Here is a 17,753-nt window from a genome sequence, read left to right as displayed (position 1 = left end):
AATTTGTTATTATTACCTTTTTCAAAGTGTCCTGTATAAAACCCAAAGATCTATATCAAAATGTTTTTTTAAACAGCCAAGTCACCTTTGGGGAAGGACACAGGATTTAGGACTACAAAACCAGGTTTTACTTCTGGCTCTGCTACATAATAGTTCTGTGGCCATAAATAAATTATCTAACCTTTCTGAGTCAAAATTTTCTCACTGGCACAATAAGCATAGCTATGCCTAACTCATGCTGTTGCAAAGATTAAATGAAATCATGCAAAGTATAATGTCTAGGGAATTATAAAATGTTATCGTTTAAATTATTACAAAAAATAAGTGGGACAATAACTGTACTTCATTATTACTACGAGTATGTCACATTCCTTAATGTATATAGTAACTTTTCTCAGCAGTGTGGTTTATATAGAATCATAGATTGACTTACATCCATACTCCAAAGGGGTAACTTGACGAAGTCACATTAAGACCCAAGAATTGTGAAAATACAAATTTCATACTCCTGGGGCCTAATTTAGTCACTCTGTTAACACCAAATTCTGAAGATGATCCATAAGAAATTTGCTCCAGGAAAGAATATAGCATGGAGTCCATGGAAAATAGAAAATGCCATTGGCTGTGTAAAGGAATCACATTCTAGAAACATTGGAAACTATGGAACTAGAGGTGTTTGTTAAAACTAGAGAAGATTCTTCTCTGTTAAATCTTGAATGACAGAAAATAAAGAAGCCATTAGTACTTGGGAAAGAAAGATCCATCTCTTACTTACATAGCCCACATGTGCATACAGTATGCACTGATGCTGTACACTGCAAATGTGACAAAGGAGTAGACCTGAGCCATGATGTCTGAGGAAACACTACCCTTATTTCACAAAAGGAATCTACAACAGAAAAAGAAAACCTTAAAGCCTAATCCTTCATCAATTTCTATTTTGTAGTCATTTATGTTGTCATGTAATTTACATGTCATATTGCCAGATCCATCATGTTCATTGCTGCAAATGAGCCAAATCTGTGCACAAGATTTGTATTTTCTTTCCTACATCTCTCATTCACCTCTCAGAACACAGCTGGTTAAGACAAGTACTCAAATGTTCCCGGAGAAGCTCTTAATGATTCCTTAACACTCTCTTGAGAGGTACAAATGACCCTTAGTCCACAATTTTATATATATAAACAATTATATATATAAATATACATATTATATATATATGTATATACAATTACATATACACTGTATATACACATATATGTGTGTAAAATATACTTGTATTTATAATATTTACTATGTGGCATTATTTTCCACAACTAATACACCCTTTAGTCCACTCCTCAAGAGAAATATTTACTAATTCATCCCTTGAGAAGGCATATTCCTGACTGAAGTTAAGCCTATACTTACCCTTCACTGCATATTAATATTCAAAGCACAGTTTGGCACAGAGAAAATCCTTAATCAACATAGCTACTATTATTATGGTTGTTTGATTGTGCCCTTCCTAAAGTGCGAAGTAAAAATTTGCACTTGGGAAGATAGTGTCCTTGTTTCCCCAAGCATGTAATAAAGGTCACCTTATTAACACCAGGCCACCTCCTAGTGCTGCAGGCCTACTGCTCCCCATGGGACCATGAAGCCAAATTAATTCTTAAAATTTTTCCCTTTTTGTGATTCATGGATTCCCAGACTCGCCAAATAGAAAATATAAAGCCCTCTCACAAAATGCTAGAATGAATCTTATGAGAATTCTATTTTATAGAATCGTAGAGCCAGCTGGAAATCCCACTGCAAATATTTACTAAAAATAATCTTGGGCAAACTTTATCTCTCTGAACCTCAGTCCCACCTTCTGTAAAATAAGGAGTATCATTATTTTTGATGGTTTCTGTGAGAATAAAATAAAATATTATACATTTGATAAATACATATCTTCATAGATTTTTCTGGCATATGGTAGGTACTCACAAAATGGTATCTATCAAAGCCACCTTTCTTTCTTTTTTAAGTTTCTAGGAACAGCAGGGCTAAAGTTAATAAAGATCTCACAAGTGCCAAAGAAGATTTATTTGTTTTACACTAGGAAAAACCTGGGGTTCAATAACTTCTAGGTTTATTTTTTTTCTCTCTTTGAGTTTATTGGTACATTTTAGGTACACAGTACAGTTACATTCGTCATTGGGATCTTGTACCCTTACATGACAGGTCTTGGTTCTAATTTTTTCCCCTTGTCCCTGACTCCCTTCACCCCCTTCCTCCCTTTCCTATTTACAAATACTTTTTTTCCATTTTTTTTATTTTCTCATATTTTCCCCTACCCTACCCACTTCCCCTACACCTTTAGCCCTTTTCTTCCTATTTCACATTGTCGATTATATCATTAGGATCTTATGTACCATTATAATAACTTCTAGGTATAAAACTTGTTACACCAAAGATTGAGTGATGAGAAGATGTATCTATAAGTTACCAACTGATATTTTTTATTCTGAAATCATTTTATTCTGATTGCTTTGTTCTTCCAAGCAGCTACTTGTTCCTAGAAAATGATCGTAACCCAGTATAATCTCTGAGTGTCTTCTGTGCATCTTGCTTCCAAAGCCTATTGCAGATAATTCAAAATGTTTCAATATCCTTGGAGAGTCCATTCATATTTTGGAAACAGTGTAAAATCATTGCAAATTCCAACAGTAAGTCAGATGGTAAAACCAATGTAATAAATTCAAATGTCTTCTCAGAAATGACAAAGGATTGCTTTCTAGGAAGAGAATTTTAAAAACTCACAAGCAGGTGCATCCATGAGTGCATTTACAAATCCAACTAAACAATCTCTGCATCTGTTCCAAAACTTGTCTTCCAGTTGTGAAATGAGCGCACATCATTGCTAATACGTATAATACTGTTCAAGTATTTTCCAGGAAGTTATTATAAAACTCCCACCCCACGGCTGTGACTAGTCCATGACGGAACTGAACCAGAAGAATGCCTGTTAGACGGATGTGTCTTGAGAAGATTCACTGAATCAGACCTGAGTGGTGGTGCCATTTGGTAGTTGCCTGTGAGGAGGAGAGAAATACAAAGAGCCAGAAGTTAGCAGTTTGTCTGGCACTGTTCAAGCTGCTGATGAGCACAAGCTTTGCTGTCATTGGAGAGGTGATTTCTGCTGTGGAGCTGGGTGATTTATTGGGTTCCCCTTAGTCATGATAAAAGTATCTCTTGAGACCACAACCTTCATTTACTCTGATTATAGGGTAGGCAGATGACCTTCTGATAACACTGGAAGTTGACAAGCTGAGAGCGGACCCTGGGCTGTGGCAAACTTGCCAAGATAATATCACATTATAATGCCCCTTTGAGAATGCCAATCAGTCTTCTGGTAAAAGCCCCCTTTCTGAATTCAAAATGTGTCCAGGACTGGAAATCTAAAATAGAGAAAATATTAAGAAAAGCAAAATCATCTTAAAATCACAACCCAAAGACAATAACAGATTTTTACACAGCTGAAATCAAGTTATATATTTAATTTTCTATTTGCTTTTTTGTTTTATTGCTGGATATTTGAGCAGTTCTTAAAATTTTTGACCCTTCATAAAGAGTACTATAATAGGTATACTAGTACAAAAGGCTAATTTTCTATGTAGGAGAATTCCCTTTGTTTGAGTCCTCATGATTCATTCTTAAGCTTACTCATCTCCCTGTTTCTATATGTAATTGTTAGTTGGACTTCTTCACTCAAATACCAATGTGACCCAAGCAGAGCAGTGCTGATGGAAGCCATCCTTTGCCTCAGCTGAGTGCATTCATACTTCCTGCTTTAGGGGATGCTAATTCCAAGCATGAAGTAGGGAATTGCTAGCCAGGGAAAGTAACTGCAACTGCTTGGGGTAGGATGTTGGCGCAGAGAAGGCAGGGGAGAGTGGCCCTCATCTCCATCCTCTAAGATCTGGGCCTACAGATCTTTACTATGTAAACTCTGACTCAACTCAGAGCATTGTGACACTTCATTCTGGTTCAAAATTTCCCAGCAATTATCTCCCTTTTTACTTTACCATCCTCAGAATAATCCTGGCTCTGAAGTAGCCTCTAATCTCAATCTCATTTTACTGGGACTCAGAAACATTAAGTGCCTCAGGTATTCAGGAAGTGATAAGGGTGCATTCAAATCCAGATCTGTTCACTCTGAGTTTGCAATATTTCCCCTTTACCATGAGGTTTCCTCCCCAATGTTTATGTTGTGGTGAAAAGGAAAACAAACCAGGATATTAGAGTTATTATTATCATTAGTAGTAGTAGAGTAGTATTTTGAAGATGTTCAAGAGGCAGTGTTGGCAGGTTCAATCTGTAATTCTAAACAAACACAGCTTTAAAATCCCACATGGACTCTCTTGCACAGGGATCCACCTGAGACCCTCCTGTTTGAGTGATGACAGTAGCAGCTGGAGATTTGCAGTAGTTATGGGAGATTATATATGTTCTGGGGGCTCCCAAGGTCTAAGCACTTCACTATCTTATAATGGAAAATGTACTGGAGCAAATGGAAGCTTGTGTTCCCATGTGTACTCTGTCAGATGCTTTGGACATTAAAAGAATTCCTGGAAAATTGTAAATTGGAACACTTGGCACGCAGTGCTAACAGAAATGAAATCAGACTTACACTTCAGGAAGAAAAGAATAAATTGTCCATAAAATATTATAGATTTGCAGTTAGAACTGGTTATGAGAGAGTAATGTAGTATAAAAGATAAAACAGAATTTCAAAAATGCAAGAGAGCCACTGCTACTTCTTTATACAGGAGCAAGAACTATCCAGAGACAATTATTCTGTATGAAATGCATGATAAAGACAAAAGTAAGCAATAACAGCATATGGCATGTGCTGGAGAAATACAGGGAATATTGTTTCTTTATTTATAATTCTATACTAATTAACTTTAAAACCAATAACAGGAGATGAGTTTATTGAAAGAGAAATACATATTCAAGAAGCAATGGAAGAAAGCCCTAGCTCAGGGGGGGCAGTGTGGAAGCAAGTGCAACTTAAATCACCAATGAAAATGCCTTCATGCCAAATTCTGTGAACCAACAGCAATGAGCTCAACCCTAAAGACTACTGCAGAGTTGTGTACTGGGTAGGAATGTACAAAAGAAACAGAGAAATGAGTTCTGTACATGTTGTGATATAGACTAGTGTGCCATGTGTGCCTGTGTGTTACGAGGAAGAATTCTATGAGGTTCGACTTTAGAGCGTGGTAGTAGTAAATAAAAGGAGATCTGACCTTTGTCTAGAGCTGATGACCTAGTTTTTCCTCTTCTTTGTATTTCCCATTTGTCTGTACCTGCAGATTCATCCATAAAATGTTTAGCTGGGAACCCACCCTCTGATGAAACTCTCTGGACTCTATTGCCAATACAGGTAAGCATATAATGTGTTTACTTTTTTAATGTATTACAGTAAAAGACATGTTGCCATTAATGCATGTCAAAATACTTCCACTTGCTTCAGGCACAGTTATTCCATTCCTCTTGCCACCTTCTGAAGCAGTCCTGTGTGTGTGTGTGTGTGTGTGTGTGTGTGTGTGTGTGTGTTTAGTTGTGTAGTTGTGCTGTTATGGCTGCCTCAATGTCCCAAAACCTTTCCGGGTCACTTTGACTTCAGAGAAGAGTGAGAAGTCACATGGTACCAGATCCAATGAATAAGGTGGTGAAGACACATCATGTTTAATGAGTTTGCCTTTCCACTAGACGGTACACTGCAGTGACATCTACCATATTTTTCATAATGCCTAGAAAAGATATTCATGAAAAAAATTTCCATTCTGACAGAGATTAATGGCAACATGTATTTTTTGGTACCAGGGATCAAACTCAGTCCCTTGCACTTGTGAAGCAGGCTGCAGAACTACTGAGCCAAATCCCCGGGCCTTGGCAATGTGTCTTTTACTACAATAAATTTTTTAAAGTTTAAACATTCACTGTATTTTTTATTACCACTGTACATTAAAACAGTACTATTAAAATTATTAAACTGTTCAAAGAAAATGGGAAGTTGGCAAGTATTTTTTTCTCTTTTATATTTCTCCATCGGGTGTTAGGTTGTTGGTGTCACAGTTAGACTAGACTGAAAAACTTACACCTTTTTCTATGCACAGAAATGGTTTAACCATTTAAAAATTACCCATTGAAAAAGTTAGCTAGAACCCAGTTGTAAAAGAGCCTATGTCCAGTGCTATTTGTAGAGAGAACTCTCAATCTTTCCCACTTTACCTTCTTTTTATTATTGTTTTAGAATTGAAATAAAAAAAATCTATTTCTAGAATCAAATTTTTATGAGCTTTGTCTCAAAAATATCAGCAGAGATAATAACAGGACTGTTTTAAAATGTGTCTGCTACCATCCATGGAACAGAGTAAATATGTCACACATGATCATTTTCATTATTTTAAAGTTGATTATTATGGTCAACAGCAAAGAAAAGCAGAAATAACATTGCAACAGCAGAAGGCAAATTACTGTACAAATGCAGCAAATTACAGCATTAATTCCTCTGAAAGAGAGGGACAAGTGAGGATTCTAAAGCAGATTTGATTTTCAGTGAATATAAGGATGTTGGTGATGTTATCATTCTAAAATAGAGAAAAGCTAAAACAGTACAAAAAGAGCAAAACAAAGAAATTCCTCTTAAATCTAAAATTAATATTGTGATTTTAATCAGGTACCTAGCTGTTTTCTAGCAACTCTCACAGTAGGAGGTCTGTCCATTTTAAAGGTATGCAGCACAGCCACACAGTGTTCAGATAGAATCCAGAGCCTCGGTGCACACTGCCATAGGCACCAAGAAGCAGGCGACTGCAATGTACAGTAGTTTCTTTATCACAGACTGTGTCTTCAAGTATCCGGCTTATCAAGGGTTAAACCTCCACGTTCCAACTGCCGCCTCTCAACCAAGAGAATGAGAAAGAAATCTTCTCTGATTAAGAAAATTGCAGGTTTGAAGTATGTTGATATTTGAAAAGGATATTGTAATACAACATAGTACTTTTAACATTTTATGTAAATATTTCTAAATTATTCTGTGATTACTTTCTTTGAAAATTAAGAGACAAAGCCGGGGATTTAGCTCAGTGGTACTGCTGCCTGCCTCACAAGTGCAAGATCCCCTTGCCAAAAACAAAAAGAGAGAGACGATGATGAGGTTTGGAGAAATGTCTCCTAATTTCCTTTCCTTTTAAGTAACACAAATTTTCCATCACTAAAATCACATGGTTTTAAATGGCGTATCAATGAATGTACAAGAAATCTCATACAGTGCTGAAAACAGTACTTTCTTATTTGAGCTAAGTTTTAACTTTCTCATGTTCATATCAAACAGTAAAACATTTTGTATTCAAAGATTAAGTGTATTCTTTCTACTTTTACTTTCACACATTTTAAAATATATAAAAAGTGAAATAGATATAGAAAATAGTGGTTTCCAAACTGCTCCTAGATTTACTCTTGCTTTATATTATTTACACTTTCCCTAAGTAAGAAATACCTTCTGCTTCAGTATTCTAGATGCATAAAATAAACTTGAGTTCTTACTATCAAAAATACTGATTAGTAACCTGAAAAAGCTTACTGAAACCAGTAATTGGCTTAAGAAACCTGATAGATCTGAAAATTGACCCAGAAACTGCAGAGAATGGAATACACAAGGCTAAGTAAAAGTTAATTTCTTGCAGCATTAAACATTTCTCTTTGACTTTTAGCGATCCAAGGATACAAAAATAGATTAACACAGAACCTGCTCTTGATAGCATAATATGTACAGTAAGAACAGTAATTATAGCTTTTATATTTTAGGTACTGTCCAACTTGCTATGGTTCCCTTAACAAGTTCTTTACCCACAAGGACTATCTCTAGCAGTTTTCTAAAAGGCTCCTCCCATTTGGGAGAGTTGCCTGGGAGAGTAATTCCAGGTATTGTCTCTAGAACACAGCCTGCCTTACCTGCCCTCTTGAATATCCCTAACCTTTTCTTGAATGCAATTCTCCCTCTCTTTTCTTCACCCCTTGGTGTTGACACTGAAGCTCGTTGCCTGAAATTTAGAATGTCCTCCCAGAGTAGATGCTGAAAGAGGTATAGATAGGTTAACTTGCTCTGTTTTATCAAGCTTGTAAATGTGAGGGATAGAGCTAACTTCAATTCCAAATTTTTTGAGCTCTAAAGCTAACTCCATGTAAATATTTTTGTTTTGTTTCACTTCTTAATAACAGTGCCTCTTTCAGTAAAGTGAATTAATATGGAAAATACTATAATACAAGATCTTCAGGCCACTGCCACCCAATACAATAATTCCTAATGTTAAATGCTTAGTTTATGCCAGGTACTACACTACATACTTTCCAGAAATCATCTCATTGGACCTCAAAAATATGGGATTCATAATATTGTTTTCACATTTAAAGAGGAAAAGAAAATCTATAGCTCAAATAAGTTAAGTAGCAGAATGGCCCTAGAGGTTAAACATCTCGAATCCAGAGCCCATGTAACTAATTATCATACCTATCATCCTGCCAGGAACTCTGCCTGTTTGCCAACTTGATAAATCTGAGGGGATCCCACCTCAAAGGGGATTCACTAGTCGCTGTTGCTTAGATGGCATCTCTCCCCTCCTCACCATTCATGTAGCTCCCAATTCAATCTAAAAAGTTAATCCTTCTGAAAGAGGAAGGTCTTAACAATAACTAATAAAAATGGGTTCCGAAGGAAAGTGAATTAACCTTTACCCCTTTCTATGCAGGGGCTGGCTATGTCCAATAAGGTAATGACTCCGTATCTAGGAATGCTATAATTTGTTCCAAACCTAAAGATGATATAGATGCTTAAAAGAAAATGTATGAATTAATAAAAGATGAGATGATGATACATTGTGATACTCTTTATATGACTATAACTTAGAATGTATCCAGTGATTTTCTTGTGGTAGAATCATTTGAGGTGATATTTAAATACAGATTCCCAAGCCTCCCTCAGCCATTCACCAGAAACTCTGGAGGAGGTATGAGGCTTGGAAATCTTCATTTAACAATTAACAAATCCTTCTAGCATTTTGGAAATGGATGAACACCAGAACCCCTGGGCCCTTTGTGCTTATACATATTCCTCAGTATTAAATTATTTTTATAACTGTTTGACCAATTAAAAATTAGGATTTATTTTACTTTAGAGTTGACAGAATAATTTGTTGCTCCAATTATTTCAGAATAGATTATAGATGGATAAGTATATTTGAATATTTAGAAAATGTTATATACTCCACTGTCGTGGCAGTCCGTCCGCACAGTACGTCCATAAAAGAAACAAAATTTAATTTGAGCACATTTTCTTCATGTATTATATAGTACAGTCTTTAAATGCATTAGCCCAAGTATTACATAAAGATGCTGATCAGTACTTAGAGAACAAATTCAAAAATCTAGGAAACTATTTTACTAAATCTTTCTGAGGATTCATAATACATACTAAAGATCTCAGGCATTTCAGAGTAAACAACAAAGATGTTAACATTAAACAAATTTATCTGGGCAAAGGATGATAATTTTTCTACTTTTTTTCTATGGTCTTTGTCACCATTTTTCTTAGTTCTGAATTTATTAATTTAACAAGAACTTGTTGAAAATATTTGTAATAACTATATGCTAGGCAGTGTATTGGATTCGAGGATTAAATGGTGAATAAACCTAACAAACTACTCAATAGCCACATTCATTATTACTTGAAACTTGTCAAGTCACAAAGGTTCCTCATAGCCCCAAGGGCACTGATGCAATGCAATTGTCTGTATTGCCTCAGTTCCACCACTGACCTTACTTTAGTTACAGTTCATTTGATGAGCAGCTTTGAGAATCTCCAAACAAACCCAGAGCTGCTCCTGAATTGGGCTTGACAAGCAGAGGGACTCCCCAGGTGGCCACATGTTCAAGTTAGCTCAATAGCAAATATAGTATCAGAATCTTTCTTGGAACATTGGGTGCAATAGTCACTTTCAAACAGGCACTTGAACTTGTTAAATCAAAATATAAACTGCAAATATTACACAGTGGGCAGCAATTTCTTTATATCACAGAATAATGTCAACCATTTGTAAGGTTATTTTGAATGCCCGCTGACAAACGATGAGGGTAATTGGGCTATTTATTTGATAACTTGGGCAGATGATGCTTTTATTATTCTTTTGTTGTCAGGTTACTATTTTTATCCTGAAATAAGGAGCACTAAATGAGTTCACTGAAAGTACAGATCTTCCTACTGCCCATCGCCTTGCTCTGAGAATGACTGAAAGAATGTTACATTCATAAGAATTGGTTTGGGAATCTGTTTAATGATCATGCCAATGATAGGTACTCATGACTATAATTTCTATAATGATTACAGATATCCTCATATCTGTCAAAATTCAGGTGATTATAATTTTATCTTTGTAAAAGGTACTTTCCAACATGGAGGATCTGCAGCCTGAGAAAGTTTTTATGATTGTGAAACACTGACTTTCATTTGACTCTCTCCTATGGAAGAGGAGATAGTAGAAGGCTTTAGGGGTTGAAACAGCATAAAAAAATTGATGGTCAAAACTCCAGTTCTCTACCAAAACATATAGCAAGCCTTCTACTGCTGCATACTTTGCTTTGCCCTGGTAAAACTTGACTGTGTTTATCCAATCCTGTAATAATATAAAACCCTGTAACTCCTAGGAAGAATATGTTGACTCACTTTGGTAGCTGGTATTCTAGGCATCAGTTGAGTCCACTTTGCTCTCAACATAGTGACAAATATTATTGTCAATGTGCTGCACGTTTGGATTATAGCTGTTAGCAGTGGATGCCAGAGTATTGTTGCAATTTTTATCTAGCAAAATCATGGAATATTTTGCTTTGCAATGTGAACAAAGTTGACAAACTCAGACATCTAGACTAAACCAAGTATGTTGAGTCTTTGAATACATTTATTTATGTGAGGCAGTAGAAATATCCCCCATCTAATTATTCATTAAATATTTAGTTAATGCCTACTATCTGCCAGATACTCCGCTAGGAGCTGAAGTTGCAGCAGAGAATATAAATCAATGTTTGGAAATAAAAGTATATTTTCCAGAACTATATAAAGTTCAATTCTGAATGTGTGAAATAATGTGCAAAGCTAAGAGAGCATCTGAGCTTTGATGTTACGGGGTCAATTGGGGTCATGTAGGTCTATCAAACTCTCCCAGAATCACTCCAACTCTTTCCTACTTTAAAAATGTTAATTGAATCCTAATTCTCAGGTGAAGGACTTTCAAAAGATTGCTATGTAGAAAATATGGATGGGAAAAATAAGGCTCAATGGGAGGTAGAATTTTTTAAAGTGGAGATAGATTGTAAGTAGCTTAATTCCTTTGTGCAAAGGAATGCAGTGTATACACATAACGGTTGAGAATTCTCTCACAAGGAGACCCTCAGAGATACCATTATGACAATGTGGAGTTTACCACTTAACACAAATAGGAAAAACATGCAAGTATTGTTTTGCTTTTTTGTCCCGATTTTTAGGAATAACCATCTGATTTAGAGACGGAAAACAATATATGTAAAAAAGTCAGCCTCTACTACCAAAGTCTAGATTTCAGTCTTTTAGTAGTTAATTTTTTCAATCTGTTGTTTATTTGTCTTTTAACACATGGACTTCTAATGCAGCTGTGTGTATTATTTTCCATTGAATAAAATCTATACCAAATCTTCTGATGTGCTTTTTAAAATGAGTATAGTATAACTACATGTGGAGTATAAATGTAGTATGTGCATGTGCACTTCCACACAAATAAACTTTATAGCACCAAACAATTCACTAAGTTTGTTTTTAATAGCACTTTATGAGATGGCATTAAACAAAAGGTAGAAGAAACTACAGATATTTGTGCTTGTCTCAAGAGAATTAAAGCTTTTTCCTTAAGTTCTCTGTTGCATGTAGTGTTTAAGATTTACAGAAATAGCATCCTCTCCCCCTGAGAATTAAATTACCCTCAGGCAGAAAAATAACCCTCCCATGTGTAACTAGCAGGTTTTCTGTTTCATCAACTATCCAAATATAAGATGCAGAAATGTGAGAAAAAGTGATTTGGAAACTGAGTTCCCTAACAGAGCTGAGTCCTCTGTGCTCTACCAGAAGAAATGGCACAGAACTATTAAGATCGCCTCCTTCTGCTTTGCTCCTCTGCTCTGGCTGGTCCACTCCTCCACCCCATAGGAATCATACAGTTCCAGAGGGAATTCACTGTGAAGAACAGCTTCATTGTTTTACTAGTCATCTTGTTCTGCTGTTTCCATGGCTGGGATTCCCACCAGGGCTCCAGATTCAGAAATATTCCAATAGGTAAGGCAAGCATGAAGTCCTTCAGACTTCCAAAATCCTGAGCTTCTTTCTAAACCCTCTTTTAACCCTGCAAGCTGTCTTTCCCTAAGAGACAGAAGTTAGTGTCTTGAGGTCCTGTCCAAAGCATGCTTTTTCCTTTCATAACTCTGGATTCAGTCATTCTCTTTCTAACCTTCTCTGCTCCCTTGAATAACACTTCACACCTCATACCTGTTTTTCCTTGAACATGCCTGACTCTCCTCCTCCGCTGATCTGGTGAAGCATCTTTTAAATGTCAATATTCCAGTTGTTTCATCCTGCACTCTTTCATGTCCTATATTCTCTCTTAAAGTGGGTTTCTTTCAGTGAGTCACTTCCGTGCTCTGATACCCAGTTTACACCATGTGGTGGCAGGAAAGGCAGTCTACTAGATAAGGTTTTAAGGTTTAATTCTGTGCCCAATTTCTGTGATAATTTTTCAGAGAAAATGGGTGACAGTGGAATATACAAATGAAGAGCCTGAATGAGAAAAGGTCTGTTGAGGAAAATGTGATCTAGGCAAACGGAACTTGAGAAATGGATGCTTCAGCCCAGAACAGGGTCTGGGGAAAACCTTGACAATCACGGCAGCAGGTAGGGCCCCAGTGATCCTGTGGATCCCACCCTCTGCTTCCTATCAAGATCCTCTAATAAATATCAAAGGCAGCATGGAAAGGGGAACTAAGTCACACAAGAAAGGCCTTAGAATTGTGTGGAAAAGGGACTGGATGTATTGATTCTTTTTCTTTCTTCTTAAGGCAGAAAAGAGTAGCTACACCCTTAGAGCTGCTCACTGCTTACCTAGAATAGCTTCAGGAAGCCTGAGAACCAGGAACAGTACCTGAACCTCAAGGATTCTAAGTGGGCAATAAGAGGTTTTCTTAATAAAGCAGATGTTCCAGAATGAAACTCTATACATATGGTTTGTAGGTAACATACATAAAGATTATAAAGAATATTCACTCAAGAGCTGCTATAAATGCCCAACTGCTCCTCATCAAGGATGTAGTAAAAACTGATCCCTTGAGGCGATCAACAGCTCAGCTCTGTCCTGCTCTATCCATCTTCTTTCACTGGGTAAGTGCTATTGATCTCTTTCCCCAAATCTCTCCCTGACTACACTTGTGTCTCTTTTTCTTTGTGGGGCGTTCCTTGGTGCTATCTCCTGTCTTCTTCCTCTACTAAAGTTGTTTGCTTAGGCCAATTATTCGACAAAATGCTTCAAGCTTATTGGTTATCATGCAGACTTAGTAAGTATAACCAGTACCACAAAGCTTGCATTCAAACAAAGCCTTTTTATGTAATTTTCTCATATTTATTTAGAACAATGGTTCTCAAAAGAGAAACACCAGGAAATATTTGGCACTGCCTGAAGACCGCTTTGGCTGTAACACTGAGGGAGTAGAGTACTGTATACATCTAATTGGTAGAGGCCACAGATACTGCTAAACTTCCTATAATTCATAGAACTACCCCCCTCAGTAAATAATTACATAACCCAAAATATTTATGGTACCCAAGTTGAGAAATTCTGATTTAGAACCAACTCACAGAGTCACCTGTCAAGATACATGAGAAGTCCAACGTCAATCACCTAAGGGCTCTCTGGTCTTCTTTGCTTCTCTTCACGGGTTTATGTAAGCTGGAAAGGAGAACCAAGTGATGTTCAGCTTGGAGTAGGAAACTGTTTCTCACTCTATGGCTGCCTGATGTTCCTTGTGACCACATCGCACCACTTATCATACCACGGACTTGTCCTTACCTCTCATTTTCCTACAATAGCTCCTACTTCTCATCACAAATATCTTGACATCTCAGGATACAAACCTAAATAGAAGCTTTTTCGCCTTTTTACAGAGAAGTGGGGCCTTAGGCATACATACTATGCTTTCACTAGCCTCTTAAGTGAGACAGCAATGAAAACAAAACACAGAGTAATTTCCCAGTAAGTCTCACTATGTTAAATTTTCAGTTAATTTAACTGATTCTCGTAATGACCCCTCTCATTCTGCTCTCTTCTCTCAGTCTGGAATTCTACCTGTCTTCTGCTAAGCTGGGGTATTTGGATTTTGACTTCTGCCCCTAGTAATAAGGTGCACATAGTAAGGTAGGGATGAGAAAAGCAGCCCGTTTTGAATAATGCTGGTACAACATCAGAGCTACACATGGAAGCCACCTGCCACACGACTCTTCCAGTGGCCTGTATGCTACTACTGATACTCACCATCAGTGGGGGTTTGAGATTTGCCCCATCAACCATCCCATACTCAGTGTGTGCAAACTCCAAGTCTTCATCACCACACTTGTTATAGGATAATGTAATTAACTGTGTACCTATTGTTTGCCCAGCAGGTTTGGGGCTCCTTCTGGGAAAAGACCATGTCTTAGATATCTCCACCAGGAAAGCACAAGTTACAGTGCTTCTGCACAAGTGCTTAAGATTACAAAATGAAAGGAGCATTGAAATAATAGTTTAAGCTAAATATCTGTGAAGATTTATATAAAGAAAACTATGATGAAAACAGTTATCTGTAAGTGACAAGGTGATATTTTATACAGACAACTTGAGAGATCAACATACATCTTTGAAGCTTTTAGCACAATGAAGTAAGAATCAAAAACAAATTTTTTTCTATCATTTGGAAATTGTGACAGCAACTAAATTCTCTGTCTTTTATTTCTGGAAGGGAGCAATAATATGTCACACATCATCATTTGAATTATGTGTCTCACAGGGTTAGTTGAAAAACTGATCTGAAAGCTAAACATAACTGGGGTGAGCATTCCAAGCTTGCTGGTTTCCTAAACTCAAGGAGAAAATGATGGACATCAAAGTGTTCCATGGGCCCATACGCAGCTTCTCTCCAATACCCTGTCTGATCTAAAGGCAGCTTAAAAGCTTCTGCCTTTTAGAGACGGTTTTCACTTATATAAATGATCTTTGTACTGGCCTCACTTAGCTCAAGGTCAGGGAACTAGCATGCAGCTGTGTTTCATTGAAAGGATTTCTGGTTTTGTACCACTGGGTATTCTTGGCTCCTCAGAATGAGAAATGAAGTAGTTTGCATTTCCTTTTTTCTGACTCTTAGACCCTTTCTAAGAGTTACTAAGTTGTTGAATCACCTGAAAAAAGTCTCTAAAAATTTGAAGTCTTGTAATAGCACATTATAACATATGTTAGACTCTCTAGTACTTCAAAAATGGCATAAAATTACTGGTAAAGTTTATTTAAAGTTTATTTAATTTACTTAAGAGATCAATTTTTATTGAGTAAACAGGGGACTCAGGTAAGGACTCTGGTATGAAAGTGATAATAATTACAGCCAATGTAGTTAATATATCTCAGCCTACATTTCAGATGTTCAAATAAGTAGAACATTATAATGATTTTCATAATTTTTTTTCCAGTACTGGGGATTGAGCTCAAGAACTTGCACTTGCCAGGCAGGCATGGAACCACTAAGCTACATCCTTGGCCTAATTTTAATAATTTGACCCAGTGTCTATCTTAAATCTTCATTTCACCAAGATAGCACAAACTTAGTCTCAGATAATTTCAGGTTCCCTCCCTTGCCCAAGAGTTGTATCTAAATTTGGATAACTTATAGGGTGTTGCAGAATTGTGGTGCATGGACCAGGACCCATTTGGTGTTCAATAGCATACATTCTGCACTATTAGAACACTATTTTCCTTTTTGTTCCACCTTTGTGCTCACAGATCACCACTGAAAGACCTGACCAGCTCTTCTCTGCCTGGCCCCTTAAGAATGACTCTTTCTCCTATTTTCTTTCCTTTTATGGATACCTAACATATTCTAATCTTTTGTCCTGCAGGGACATCAAAATCTCTACCAAACTGGCTATGACCCACTCTTTCCAAATGTCACACTTACTCCCTCTCTAAACCCCAAATTTCCCCCAGAAAACAGGATACAGAGACCACCTCACTTGAGTTCATGCCTTGTCCTCCAGTTGGGAATTGAAAAGCAAAACTTTTCCTCCTTCACTGCGTATATGTTAGCCATGCCTAAATTCCTCTCCAATCCCCTAAAGGCCTAGGACTTTGGAAGTAAGGTCAACAAAAATCTTTTGTTTTTGCCCTTATCCTGTTCCATCCCTTCTGTGAGCAAGAAGCCCAGAATTGCCCAGCTTCCTGAATGGGCTACAGGTGAGATGTTGAGAAAATAGTAAGGCATTATAGGGGAAAACATGAGTATCTTAAAATGTTATCTCACTACACTCACCACATTTATTGAATATTCTTTCCTCATCAATATTTTTCAAACTACCTCCTCTGGGATTTTGATTTTGTTGTTTTGGATCCGCCCTCCTGCAATGACTCATCTTTCTATTCAAGTGCAATGTTTCTCATGAGACACCTTGGAGAGGTTGTCCACCCTCCACCCACACACACTTATCCTTTACAACCCATTCAGATGCTGCCACTGTCCCTCACATGTGGACTTTGGCATTTGTGCACAGCCCACTTCTTCGTTCACAATTTCTGGAAGATATTCTTCTAGTGATGGATTTCTGGCTTGAAGTTGGAACTTGGCTCCTGTGATCAGGTCTCACACCTCTCTGTATTTGCTACTCTGAGTGTTCTACCTGTTTCCAGCTCTATGTTCATTTCTTTGACTGACTGAATATTCCACAATGCCAGGCACTTTTCCCATGTTGCATCAGATAATTTACTTCTTTCCAAGCTTCTCTCCTGCCCTGCAGATCTCTGCCTGGGTTGGAGAAAGGAATTCATTATTCAAGTGTCGATGGGCTGGGACACTGACAGAGTAAAGAAAGGGGGTGATTCCTAATTCAAAGGGCATTTCATGCATAATCTACAATGGATCTGGAGTTTTCTGAATTCATGACTATTAGTCAGCTGTTCCATCAGGAGGACAAATACCTGATACCAAGAACTTAAAAAGAAGAGATTTATTTGGCTCATAGTTTCAGAGGATTCCATCCTTGGTTATCTGAGGCAAAACTGGATGGTAGAAGGGCCTGGAAAAGAATAGTTGCTCAACACATATCAGGAAAGCAAAGAGAGAAAATGAGCCAGAGGGAGGGAGAAAGAGAAGCAGGGAGGGAGGGAGGGAGGAAGGGAGGAAGGGGGGGTACACTTCCCAGTGACTCACCCTGCACCCAGACCCACCTGCCCACAGCACATTCAGTAATGAACTCGGTAGTGGATTAATTCCCTGATAAGGATGGCACCCTTGTGATCAATCACTTCTCAAAAGCCTCAGTGCAGAATACACGAAGCTTTGGGAGCACATTTTAGATTTAAAGCAAAACAGTAACACTTTATCACTCTGAACTAGATATATATAGGTGGGGGGTC

At 37.4% G+C, this 17,753-nt stretch overlaps 1 long non-coding RNA gene across 1 annotated transcript; it reads right to left on the bottom strand.

Moving 5' to 3' along the window:
- Window positions 1-2,787: 2,787 nt before the first annotated feature.
- On the bottom strand, window positions 2,788-17,145 carry LOC104855493. The gene is made up of 3 exons (XR_778419.2): window positions 17,018-17,145; window positions 13,961-14,051; window positions 2,788-3,425 (listed from the first exon to the last, which is right to left on the bottom strand). It is a non-coding gene; the product is annotated as an uncharacterized LOC104855493 (long non-coding RNA).
- Window positions 17,146-17,753: the final 608 nt, after the last annotated feature.

Source organism: Fukomys damarensis, unplaced genomic scaffold (genome assembly GCF_012274545.1).
Source record: "Fukomys damarensis isolate Sample0158 unplaced genomic scaffold, DMR_v1.0_HiC HiC_scaffold_36, whole genome shotgun sequence".
NCBI lineage: Eukaryota > Metazoa > Chordata > Mammalia > Rodentia > Bathyergidae > Fukomys > Fukomys damarensis.
The sequence above is the reverse complement of the archived record's forward strand: the minus strand, read 5'-3'. Positions and strand labels throughout refer to the sequence as shown.